Source organism: Balaenoptera borealis (assembly GCF_965194805.1).
Source record: "Balaenoptera borealis genome assembly, chromosome: 17".
Lineage (NCBI taxonomy): Eukaryota > Metazoa > Chordata > Mammalia > Artiodactyla > Balaenopteridae > Balaenoptera > Balaenoptera borealis.
Window position 1 is genome coordinate 24,074,571 of NC_138876.1, and position 12,133 is coordinate 24,086,703.

Here is a 12,133-nt window from a genome sequence, read left to right on the forward strand (position 1 = left end):
CTGGAAGAAAAGGAAACCTAAGGAAAATATCTTGATACTCTTATGTGTATATGAAAGAGGAAATAGATGCTAGGTAGGCACTCAGCAAATTTTCATCACACATAAGATGAAACAGACAACTCTGAGAAAATACATTATTTTCAGAGTAGTCTGGTATTTTCTGAATAACTTTTTTTAGTTTTCCTCTCCCAAGAATATTACTCATTTTGAAGTTCCCGTAATTGTGAAGTTTATGTCCCAAATATTTTAATCAGTTGATCACATTAAGTGCAAGATTACTGTATGTGAACAGTAAATACAGTTCAAAAGAAAACAGCTGTAAAACTTACTCTCATTGATTTTTCATTTCTATGATATCTTATTTAATTTGTACTGGGAAGTCATCATATTCAAGCTGAACATTCATTCAGTGAAAATCAGAAAAATAACTTCAAAAAAATTTATGTTGCTATTGTAAGATTTTACTTATATATTTCTAATTAATAAATTACATGGAATCACTTCATATCATCTACACAATTAATTTTCACACAGTATCATATAGTCATACACTAAAAGACAGTATAAATTTCATTACATTAGGAACTTAATAAAATTTCTCACCCATAAACAATCCATTTTCTCAGACTAACTACTTTTGGTCAATTCTCAGAATGTGTTATCATCATGACTAAATTATAAAATTGTATATTGGTTGGATTTCATTTAATGAATTCAATTATATATAAATTACCTCATTCCTCAAAAGGCCTAAAATGGTTATCAGTGATGTTTTATTTATTGACATTATCTCATTCATAAAACAATTGGACCCAACAGCAAAAAACTGGCATGGCTATTCAGAGTTGAAACAGACATTACTAAATATAGGGATAATAGTGATACCTGAGAATTCCAGTTAGTTCAACATTGATTGCATGTGAGCAAATTTTCAGAAAATCTTTTTCTATAATCTTTAAACATTTTAGGACATGTATTTCTAAATGAAGAAAGATGCCTGAATATAATATAATATAATATAATGTATTATATTATATTATCTATCTTTGGTTATTTGGGTCTTGATAGACAAGGGAGTGGATATTGGACAGGACAGTCTACAATGCAGTGAGCATGTGTATCACTCTATAATTATTTGTGAGACATGCTCCAGTGGGTCCTATTTTACTTCAATCATATTCATTACATGCAGTTTTTCAAATTGACTATGTTCCTTGTGTCATTCTGTTTTTCCTTGTGTCTTCCCTCAAACTGGAATGCATTAATCTCCTCCTTGTGCTTTAAGAGCTTCTTTATTTACATTCTGTGAGTATCCTCAGGCAAGTCACTTTCAAATTTTCTATGCTCCTGTTTACTAATTCTAGGCATGGAGATAATAGTGCACCATCATATCAGATTTTTGCAGTTATTAAATATGACTTCTCATAAACGTGTGTGTTTAAAGTGCTACTTAACACATGGGATTAACGAAAAATCGTACATTATTAATTGTGCATGGACTGCTTATATTAGTCCTTCTAGATTCAGTTTGAGCATTTGAGGAATTGAGAGAACGTTAGTGTACATGAAGTGGAGACAGAATAGCAGAGAGTAGTAAAAGATGAGGTGAAAGAGGGAGTATATTGGAACATTTTTTATCCCGAGGCTAAAGGAAACTGTTGAACACTTTTAATCATGGTTTGATAGGGATTGAGATTTTGAATAAAGCAATCTATTTAAAGAAGAGCTTTTAGAGTATAATGGGAATAATCCTTTTAGCTTCACATGTATCAGAAGGCCTCTCTCTAAATTGTCTGCAGAGAAACATCAAAAATCAACAGGTGTTTTTAGATGCACTAGCCATGGCAGATATTGCACTAGGTTCTGTAGATGCAACAAGAAACATCTCAAATTCCTACAGACAACTCACAGCCTACTAGGGCAGCATTTCTCAAACCTTGTCACTGTTAACATTGTGGAGCATGTCATTCTTTGTTGGGAGGGCTGTCCTGTGCACTATAGGTTGTCCTCTGCAGCATTCCTGGCCTCTACCCATTAGATGCTGGTAGCAACACCCCTACCTTCAACTGAGACATCCAAAAATGTCTATAGGCATTATTTAAGCAAAATCTTCCCACTTGAGAAACACTGTATTATGGAAAGACAAATAATTGCACCCCAGATTAAAAAGGGGGTACTAGGTTCTCTGTTTGGTTTAACTTGAGGGACTAATGTTGCATCCCTGTAGGGGGCAGAATAGGTTGCACCTCACCTAGTTTGCCGCACAATTGATCGACATAGTAAGCCTGTACCTACATGATGGAAGCAGAATTAATCAGGCATAAAATATCCTATCCGTTACCATCACTTTTTAAATTTTTACAATAATGTGACCCAATACAAAGTGTTACTTTGTGTCCTTTACAAGGAGAAAGAATCAGAGATACATGAGAAAAAATGACTATAAATTAAAAACTTTTTGCTTTATTTCAGTTTGACCTAAAATGGTCTTTTGTACCTTTTATGTAGGGGGAGCTAATGGGGAAAAAATGCATTTACAATAAGAACTCTTCATCTCTTCACCATGTAAGGTGGATGCATTGTACATTTTTGTGCATATATTATCCATATTTGTGTTATTTCTTCTCCTTTCTCTTGAAGAACCAAGGGCTACTAAATTTCTTATTATTTTAATGGTACTATTTATTTAAAAAATAACATGAATTATTTAGACAATTGAAAACACATTGATTGATGAATACAAATTCCTACTCACAATATATACAGTAGACTTGTACAGCTTGGGGGTTAATCCATGTATAACTTATAATATCTTTTTTCAAAAACACTTGATGCAATATCTTATTGCCTTCTGCTAGGTTGCCCTTCTATCACTTTGCAATACTGAGTAATCTATAAAATATTCACTGTGTATATTATGAAAAAACCCACTTTATTTTAAATAATAATCAAATTTCCTACATTAAGAAAAATCTGGATATATTCTTGTGTGAATGTAAGTTTATATTTAATGTAACTGTAAAATTTTTAAATATAGTTTGATAATAAAAGCTTAGTTTATCATTAATATACTCTGAAAGCCTGCTTCTTTTAGCTTAACCTAAAAATTAAAATGGTTCATTTTTTTCAAGCTAACTGGTCAAGCAAGATATTAAGAGGGATATTTGGTGAATTTTAAGATCAGCATATACAAACGAATTTCAATAAAGCCTACTTTATTATAAACAAATTAAACAATTTAACAAATTACTTAATATAGTCAATTGTTAGGACAAAACTGGACTGAACCTTTAAGAATGTTTGTACTATTTGATCTGTTGCTCTGAAAAATAAAAATTGTTCTAGGAGTTATCAAATTTTATTTTCTGCCGAAACATCATGTGTTCTTTCTCTACAAAGCACTCTAGACAGCATAGAATCATTTTGTTTCATCTTTATTTGGATTACACTACAGCTTTAAAATTCTGACAAAGACTCAAAAAGTAATAAAAAGCTTGTAGATTGCATCTGCCTGATCTCTGTAAGTAAAGTATATGGTTATATTTTCCCAGAGATGGGAATATAAAGAGAGTTTTTTAGGAAAAGTTTTTATGACCCTTCTTTATAACTCGTTGCAAAGAGTTACAACAACTTTCACAGTGAGGAATATCTTCTTTCTAGCTACCCTTTATCCTTCTGACTTAGTTTGAGCTTGTTTATAGTTTTCTATCCAAAGTAGAAATGGAAAACAGCTGGTCACTTCCATCAGCTTAATTTTATCCACATCAACTCAAATTGCTAAAAAAAAGTGAAAACTCAATAAAAGCAACAATTATCTTTGTCTCTTGATGCTTAGTTACCAGTTTGTCTTTTTTTCACAGCTTAAATGAAAAGAAGTTATATGGCTGAATTCAATGATGTGATTGCGCTTATATAGTTACTTAATTATTCACAGCAACACTTGGCCTTCTTTATTCCAGGTTGAACAATTAAAATCCATTAACTTTTTTTTCTAAGAGATCTTATTTTCCAGACCTCTGAATCATTCCTGTGAATGGCCTTTAGATTAAAAATAATCATAAGTTCTTCTTGTCACTTACAATTATATTAATTCATCCAGCAAATGTTTTAGTGATTACCATGAGTTAGGTATTCTGAATGTGTAGAATAAACTGCTGAACCAAAATAAGATATATTTACTATATGCTATTGTTCTTCTAAGCACGTAATATGTAGTAACTCATTTATTCTTCACAACAACCCTGTGGGTTTGGTGTTATTATTTTCATCTTCATTTTCAGATATGTGCTAAAGACAGACAATAAACAAATATGATAACTGCAGACAGTAAGAACTATGGAGAAAACAAAATAGGGGTTGTAGTGAAGGCTCTCTCCTCACTGGATGACCTGGGAAAGCCTCACTGCTGAGGTGACTATTGCAATAAGACATGAATAAACAAAGAAGTCAGCTGTACCACACTACGCGTGGGAAAAGTCACCCTGCAACTACAAACTGTCTCTGAAGGGAAAGAGTTTCTTATACGTGAGAAAGTGAATGAAGCCCTTTGTGCCTGTACCTGGAAAAAAAAAAAAAAAACATGAATTATGCACTCAAGTTTCTTCCATGTTGTCACATATTTCAGAATTTCCTTCTTTTTTGGGCTGAGTAGTATCCTATTGTATGTTTTTACCATATTTTCTTAATCTCTTCCTCAATCGATGGATGTTTAGGTTGTTTACACATCCTGGCTACGTCAGTAGTGCTGCAATTAGCATAGGAGTTCTAATGTCTCTTTGAGATCCTGATTTTTTTCTTTTTCTTTTTTTTTTTTTTTTGTTTGCTGCACCGTGCAGCATGTGGGATCTTAATTCCCTGACCAGGGATCGAACCTGCGCCCCCTGCATTGGAAGTGCAGAGTCTTAACCCCTGGACCACCAGGGAATTCCCTGAGATCCTGATTTTAATTCTATTGGATAAATACCCAGAAGTGGGATCGCTGGATCAATTTCCACCAACAGTGTGCAAGGGTTCCAATTTCTCCACATCCCCAACAAAATTTAGTCTCTGTTTTTTTAGTGATAGAAATACTGACATGTGTAAGGTTATATCTCACTGTGGTTTTGATTTGCATTTTCCTGATAATTAGTGATGTTGAGCACCTTTTTATTTGTCTGTTAACCATCTGTATATGTTCTTTGGAAAAGAAGAACTATCTATTCAGTTCCTCTGTCCATTTTTTTTAAAATAAATTTAGTTTATTTATTTATTTTTGGCTGCATTGGGTCTTCGTTGCTGCATGCGGGCTTTCTCTAGTTGCGGCGAGCAGGGGCTACTCTTCATTGTGGTATGCGGGCTTCTCATTGTGGTGGCTTGTCTTGTTGCAGAGCACGGGCTCTAGGCACGCAGGCTTCAGTAGTTGTGGCTCACTGGCTCTACAGCGCAGGCTCAGTAGTTGTGGCGCACGGGCTTAGTTGTTCCACAGCATGTGGGATCTTCCCAGACCAGGGCTCAAACCCGTGTTCCCTGCATTGGCAGGTGGATTCTTAACCACTATGCCACCAGGGGAGCCCTCTCTGTCCATCTTTTAATCAAGTTGTTTTTGTTGTTGAGTTGTAAGAGTTCTTTGTATATTTTGGATATCAACACCTCATCAGATATATGATTTGCAAATATATTCTCCCCTTCTGTAGGTTACCTTTTCATTTTGTTGATTATTTTCTTTGTTGTTCAGAAGTTTTTAGTTTGATGGGTGCCAAGAACAAACAATGGAGAAAGGATAGTCTCTTCAACAAATGCTGGGAAAATTGGATATTCACATGCAAATTAATAAAAATGGACTCATCTTTTTCAAATATAAAAATCAACTCAACATCATTTAAAGATTTAAACATAAGACCTGAAACTGTAAAATTCTAGAAGAAAACATAGGAAAAATTTTTCATGACATTGGTCTTGGCAATGATTTCATCAGTATGACACCAAAAGCACAGACAACAAAAATAAAAATAAACATCTACATCTAATTGGATTATGCTTTAAGAAAATTTTAGCATAGAAAATTAAGGCCAAGTTGAAATGGCTTTTGCGTTGAGAAAGGACACTTTCTTATTTTTTAACATGGGTGATACTATAGCATATTTATTGATGATGATGAGCCAGTAAAAAGATTTAGTAAAGTGGGAGAATGCTATTTGCAGGATCAAAGTTTTGTAGAGTTGCACTGTCCAATAGGGTAGCCACAAACTACATGTGGTTACTTAAATTTAAATTAAAAGTAAATAAAATTTAAAAATTACTACCTAGTTGAACTAAACAAATTTCAAGTGCTCCAAATCCACGTGTCTAGCACATACCTAGTGGAAAGCACAGATGAAAATTTCTATCATCACAAAAAATTCTCCGGACAGTGCAGGTTTAAAGCATGAGAAGGGAAGTGACTAAATTTGTAAAAATATAACTGGAACAAAATGAATCTTCGATTTTTCCTCAATTTTGATTATTGTCCAAAATGTAATTTATATGTAAAAATAAATCCTAAAAAAGTATCAAAATTTCAACTATTTGCATAACTTTGGAAGTAAAATATGAAAAAACAACCAACAAAGACAGCTCTCTGGTTTGTTTTAGTAAAAATACTTCAGCTACATCTCAGAGTACATATTATGCCTAGTAAATCAGTCTGGGCATGGGACATAGTCTGATTCATATTATTGACTTGAACACCATGTGGTGAATAATCTGTTAGTCATAGAGTTTCTTCCTACTGTATCCTCATATTCTTTTTTTTTTTTTTAACATCTTTATTGGAGTGCAATTGCTTTACAATGGTGTGTTAGTTTCTGCTTTATAACAAAGTGAATCAGTTATACATATACATATATCCCCATATCTCTTCCCTCTTGTGTCTCCCTCCCTCTCACCCTCCCTATCCTACCCCTCTAGATGGTCACGAGCTGATCTTCCTGTGCTATGCGGCTGCTTCACACTAGTATCCCAGTGACCACAATTGCAGAGGGGGATGTGCCCCAGTTAGTTTTGTCAATATCTATAGCACAGAGAGGTTGTAAGTTTAGAGATGATAGACGATCCTTGGCATCATGCCTGTGAATACTAGACCCTCAAGAAATGTTAGGTGGTCTTACCATCATCATCTTTACTCCCAAGATCTAACTGAATATTTATAGGCAAATATATAAAAACATATATAAATACACTTATATTGCACAATGCCCTAAGAAGTCCTTGAAACAGTGCTGGGTTTATACCTAACTCTTAAAGTGACTATGAATGTAAACCAAATTTAAAAATAAAAAAGCTCAAGAAATATAAGATAGAATATTGTATTAAATTAGAACTCTTGATGCACTGTTATATTTATTTAAAATGTAGATTTTTACATATGGAGATATTAGAAAGTTTGCAGAACACTTTAGGGAATTCTCTTTCTAAATGCTCCTGAAATTTTTATGGATGGTTTAATTCTTATTGTTTGTATAATGAGACTTCCCACTACTTTTTCTTGAAAAGTAATCCATATATCATGGTTCTTGCAATCTGCAAAATTTTACATCACAAGAATTTCTTACAATCAATTTGTATTACTATATATATTATATGTTCTCTCATCCTTAAATTAATTAAGCAAATAGTGAACATTTTAAATTTTAATACTTTCTTTGCTTTTTCATATCTTCTTAATATTTTCATTATCCATTTTTCACATGTGTCACTAGTACAGAATTTTGTTATTATCCTTTAAGATTTCTGTGAAAACTACAGATGAAAAATTATTTGTTAATGAATTCTCTTGACATTATAATTTAATAAGAATAGTGAAGGCAGTTTTTATAATGGGAAATTGGAACATAACAGGCTTAAATGATTTACCCAGAGTTAAAAAAAATCCTTAACAAAACTTGATCAAGGCTCGTAGATATTTAACATCAAATTTTAGTATCGACTGAAATCATAAGATTATCACATAACATTTATTCACCTTCTAAAATTCCAAATTTAGTAGTACAAAACTCACACATGAAAATGACAATCAAATCATGTCTTAGTGGATAATTTTTGTGCAAACTAGATCAACTGCAGGTCAAATATGGAGACATTTACAGGTTCTATGAAGGTGAAGATGTAATAAAGCAGTGGTTCTCATAATTTTTGTTTTTGGGAACCTTTTATACTCTTGAAATTTCTCGAGGACCTCAAAGAGGTCTTGTGTCTGTGGGTTATATCTATCGATATTTATTGTATTAAAAACTAAAAAATGATTATTTTTAATTTATAATTTATTAAATATAATAATAAATCCATTATATATTAACATAACCAAATTTTATGAAAAAGAAATACATTTTCTAAAACAAAAGAAACCAGTGAGTAAAAAAGCATTGTTTAAAATTTTTGCAATTTTTAAAATGCCTGACTCAATAGAAGGTAGCTGGTTTCTGACATCTGTGCCTGAATTTCAATATGTGCTGATATGTTTTCTAGTTGTAATATATCTATATAATCTGGCTTCACATAGACACATAGTAGGAAAAGGAAGGCGTATTTTAATACCTTTTAAAAAAATTATAAAAAAGTTCCATTTGATACTGTACCAATGCCTAACAACTGGTAATTTCTTAAAGGTTTGTTGCAGTGTGGAATCCAAATCATAAATATCAAGGAAATTTTTGTATTATTCTACATTTTTCTCACATTTTGACTGGATCACTTACTCACCAAAATTTTGTAACATTTTGCATTGTCATTTCATTATTTTAACTTTATGCAATGCAATATCATTAGTTTGTCATTTGGAAAATAGAAGTTCATTGAGTTATGCAGATCTTCCATATTTTGACACAATTTATTAAGTAGTATCAAAAAATCACAATTGTTGGGCTTCCCTGGTGGCGCAGTGGTTGAGAATCTGCCTGCCACTGCAGGGGACATGGGTTCGAGCCCTGGTCTGGGAAGATCCCACATGCCGCGGAGCAACTAGGCCCGTGAGCCACAACTACTGAGCCTGCGCGTCTGGAGCCTGTGCTCTGCAACAAGAGAGGCCGTGACAGTGAGAGGCCCGCGCACCGCGATGAAGAGTGGCCCCCACTTGCCACAACTAGAGAAAGCCCTTGCACAGAAACGAAGACCCAACACAGCCAAAAATTTAAAAAATAAATTAATTAATTAAAAAAAAAAGATGTAGCATTGTTTAAAAAAAAAATCACAATTGTTATTATCACGATTGTTCTCATGAAAGAGAATCTAAGTATTGGAAAACTATCTCGTGTTGACACAAGTTTCCCCCAAATCTAATGTTCTCTTGAAAGCCTGAATCTTACTGTTGGCCATAAATATCATAATTTGTTTTTCACAATAGGCAGACTCATTTCTTTTTTTTTTTTTTTTCAGAAAATATCAGTCAAATACCCAAGTCTGAATAATCAAAGTTTGTCTGCCAGTTGTTTTCTCAAGTAAAAACGGTGTTCCTTAAAAAAATGGCTAATTCAGATCACAAGTCTGATAACCACACACTTTTCTACAAAACAACCATCATCCTTATACATTTATCAGAAGTGCTTTACGTCTACATGCCCTTTTGTCACACAGAATATTGAAAAAACCATTTACTCAAGGGTTGTGGTTAAATACACTTAGTAATTTTTCTTTTTCAACAAGGATAGTCTTAAATTGAACTATTTTTCTTTTACAGCAAGTTCCTGACAGTGAAGAAAATGTTACAAGTGGTTTGGGGCCACTACCTTGATTTGTACTAAGCCACCGGTAGTTTTATGCACCATTGTTTTTGCACCGTCAGTGGAGATGTTTACAGAGTAGAAAAGACAACCTGTTAGTATTACTATAAAAATAGCTTTGAGCTTGTGGACATCTTGACAAAGATCTCTAGGCCCATCAGTCCTGGGCAAATCCCACTTTAAGAAACTCTTTAGTAAATAAAGGTGTTATAATATGTACTTAGGTTGTATACTAACAGTGATAAAGTTATTGTACTTCATAACATAGGGCAATTTTTAAGAGGCTAGGAGAAGGTAAAGTTCAGGTCTATTAAGTCCTTCTCACATACACATACAAACTTTACAACAATCTAGGGCTCTGTGAGACCACTATCATGACCTCTAATTCCCAAGACAGGTTTTTGACATAATATTTCTTAACTTTATTAATTGCATAGTAAGTACACCTAAGGCTACAGAATAAAGCAACAGGTGTTCTCCATTAATTATTCTATTTATGTTCTTTCATTTCAAATATTAAACTATGGGATTTACAAGTATGTCAATCCATCTCATGATAGGGAGCATAGAAAAGAGAAAGAGGGGTGTCAAAGCTTAGAAAGAGAGATGTTTCATTCTGGAAGCAAACAGAAGGAAATGGATCAGTAGATGTAGAATTTCATCTCTTTCATCACAAATTTGCCTTAGGCTGACTTTGTTTATCTTTAATTCTAAAATCAGACAAGTGTAACAGTACACAGAGATTTGTTTGTTTTGTACATGTGCGACTTACTGGAAACATAGATGCTCAGCAAGGCATAAAATTTATCTGAAATAAATTGGGAAGGCATAATCACATTTTATCTCCAAAAAAAATAACAAATTGAAATAGCTTTATTCCCTGTTTAAATATAAAACAAATTTGTTAGTTATATTTAAATATTTATAATATCATTATCAACATCCTTAGACATAGACTTAGGAAGCAACAATGGCTTGTAAAATTATACAGGGGAAAATTCTCTACTAGGCACATTTATTTAGACTATGCAACATCTGAGGTGATAAATCTCAGTTGATAATATCTTCCATTGTCAGACAAGTAGTCCTAGCACTTTCACTCCTATGGTCCCAAAGTAGAGCTTCATTCCAGACCCACAAGGCCCCACAATGTAATATTTTGTCTCAGTGCTACTCAACGCAATTCCATTTTAATTCATATTCATTCAAATGGAAGAAATTCCTGAGGGGAAGAGAATAGGCCATATGCCAAATATTAAGATTTAATTAATAAATAATCATGATGTTGACAGAATACATACACACATAGTGATATTTAATATTTTCACATTGCTATTAGTTCATAATAGATTTATTCCTTCTGTACACAAGTCTTGATTCTACTGTATCTACTATTTTTAATAATCATTTTCCTCTTGTGACCTATATGCATGTTCCCTCATTTTCCTGTAAAATTAGCTATGTTGGTATAAATAGCTAAGTTTGTAAAAGAGGCAAAGAATTTTAAATGGAATAATTTTTACCTTAGGTATAACCCCATTCTTAGATTATGTTTTCTCAGAGAAGTTAATAAAGGATATTGAAGTTGGCATGATTTGACTGATAAATTGGAGACAAAACTTAAATACATATTATGTCAGTTATCATCAGATGTCTGGAGACATTTGCCAAAATGTTTATGTATTTTTTTTCATTCTATTATCACTGATAAATTCACAATGGTAGTGAAAGAGAGCAATGTTAATTTTTCCAGTTATCCTGTGGGTAAACATAATTTCTGACTCTAACATTAATTGAAAAACATAAAGTTAAAGAGGCTCAAGTTATTCATAGAAGCAGTCGAATTTACCACTATTTTGTTAATGATTTAATTAGAGAAAGTGGAGAATTGTTTTCTAGCAGAGAAAAGGAAAAATAGACAAAATGTAAATTTCAATAGATTAATGTTTCAACACTGAAAATTTTCAATATTGAAAACCCATCTTTATCATTTTGCCAGAACAGATTTATTTAATTTTATGGCATGATTGTTACTTAATCTTGACCAGGATTTTTCAAAGTGGAATTTCACAGTCCTTAAATATTTCCCTGAATATCCCACCCACTCAACCCTTTCACAAACACAAACTTCTGTAAAGGTATTGGGTCTGAAACATGAATGATGTAATAGCCATCCATATTACAAAGCTGAAACGAAAGTCGAATAGTATTGTATCGTTTTATCCACATGTCAGTAACATTTATTGTGTGAAATTGGAACACCACCTCATTATAATATTTATAGAAAATATTTTGTGCCTTCTTATTCCTTCTAACTCATTGAATCCCAATAGAAATGCCTAGATCCCTGTACAGCTAATCTTATAAACAATCACCAGATGGTGGGTGATTGCAGTACTTTC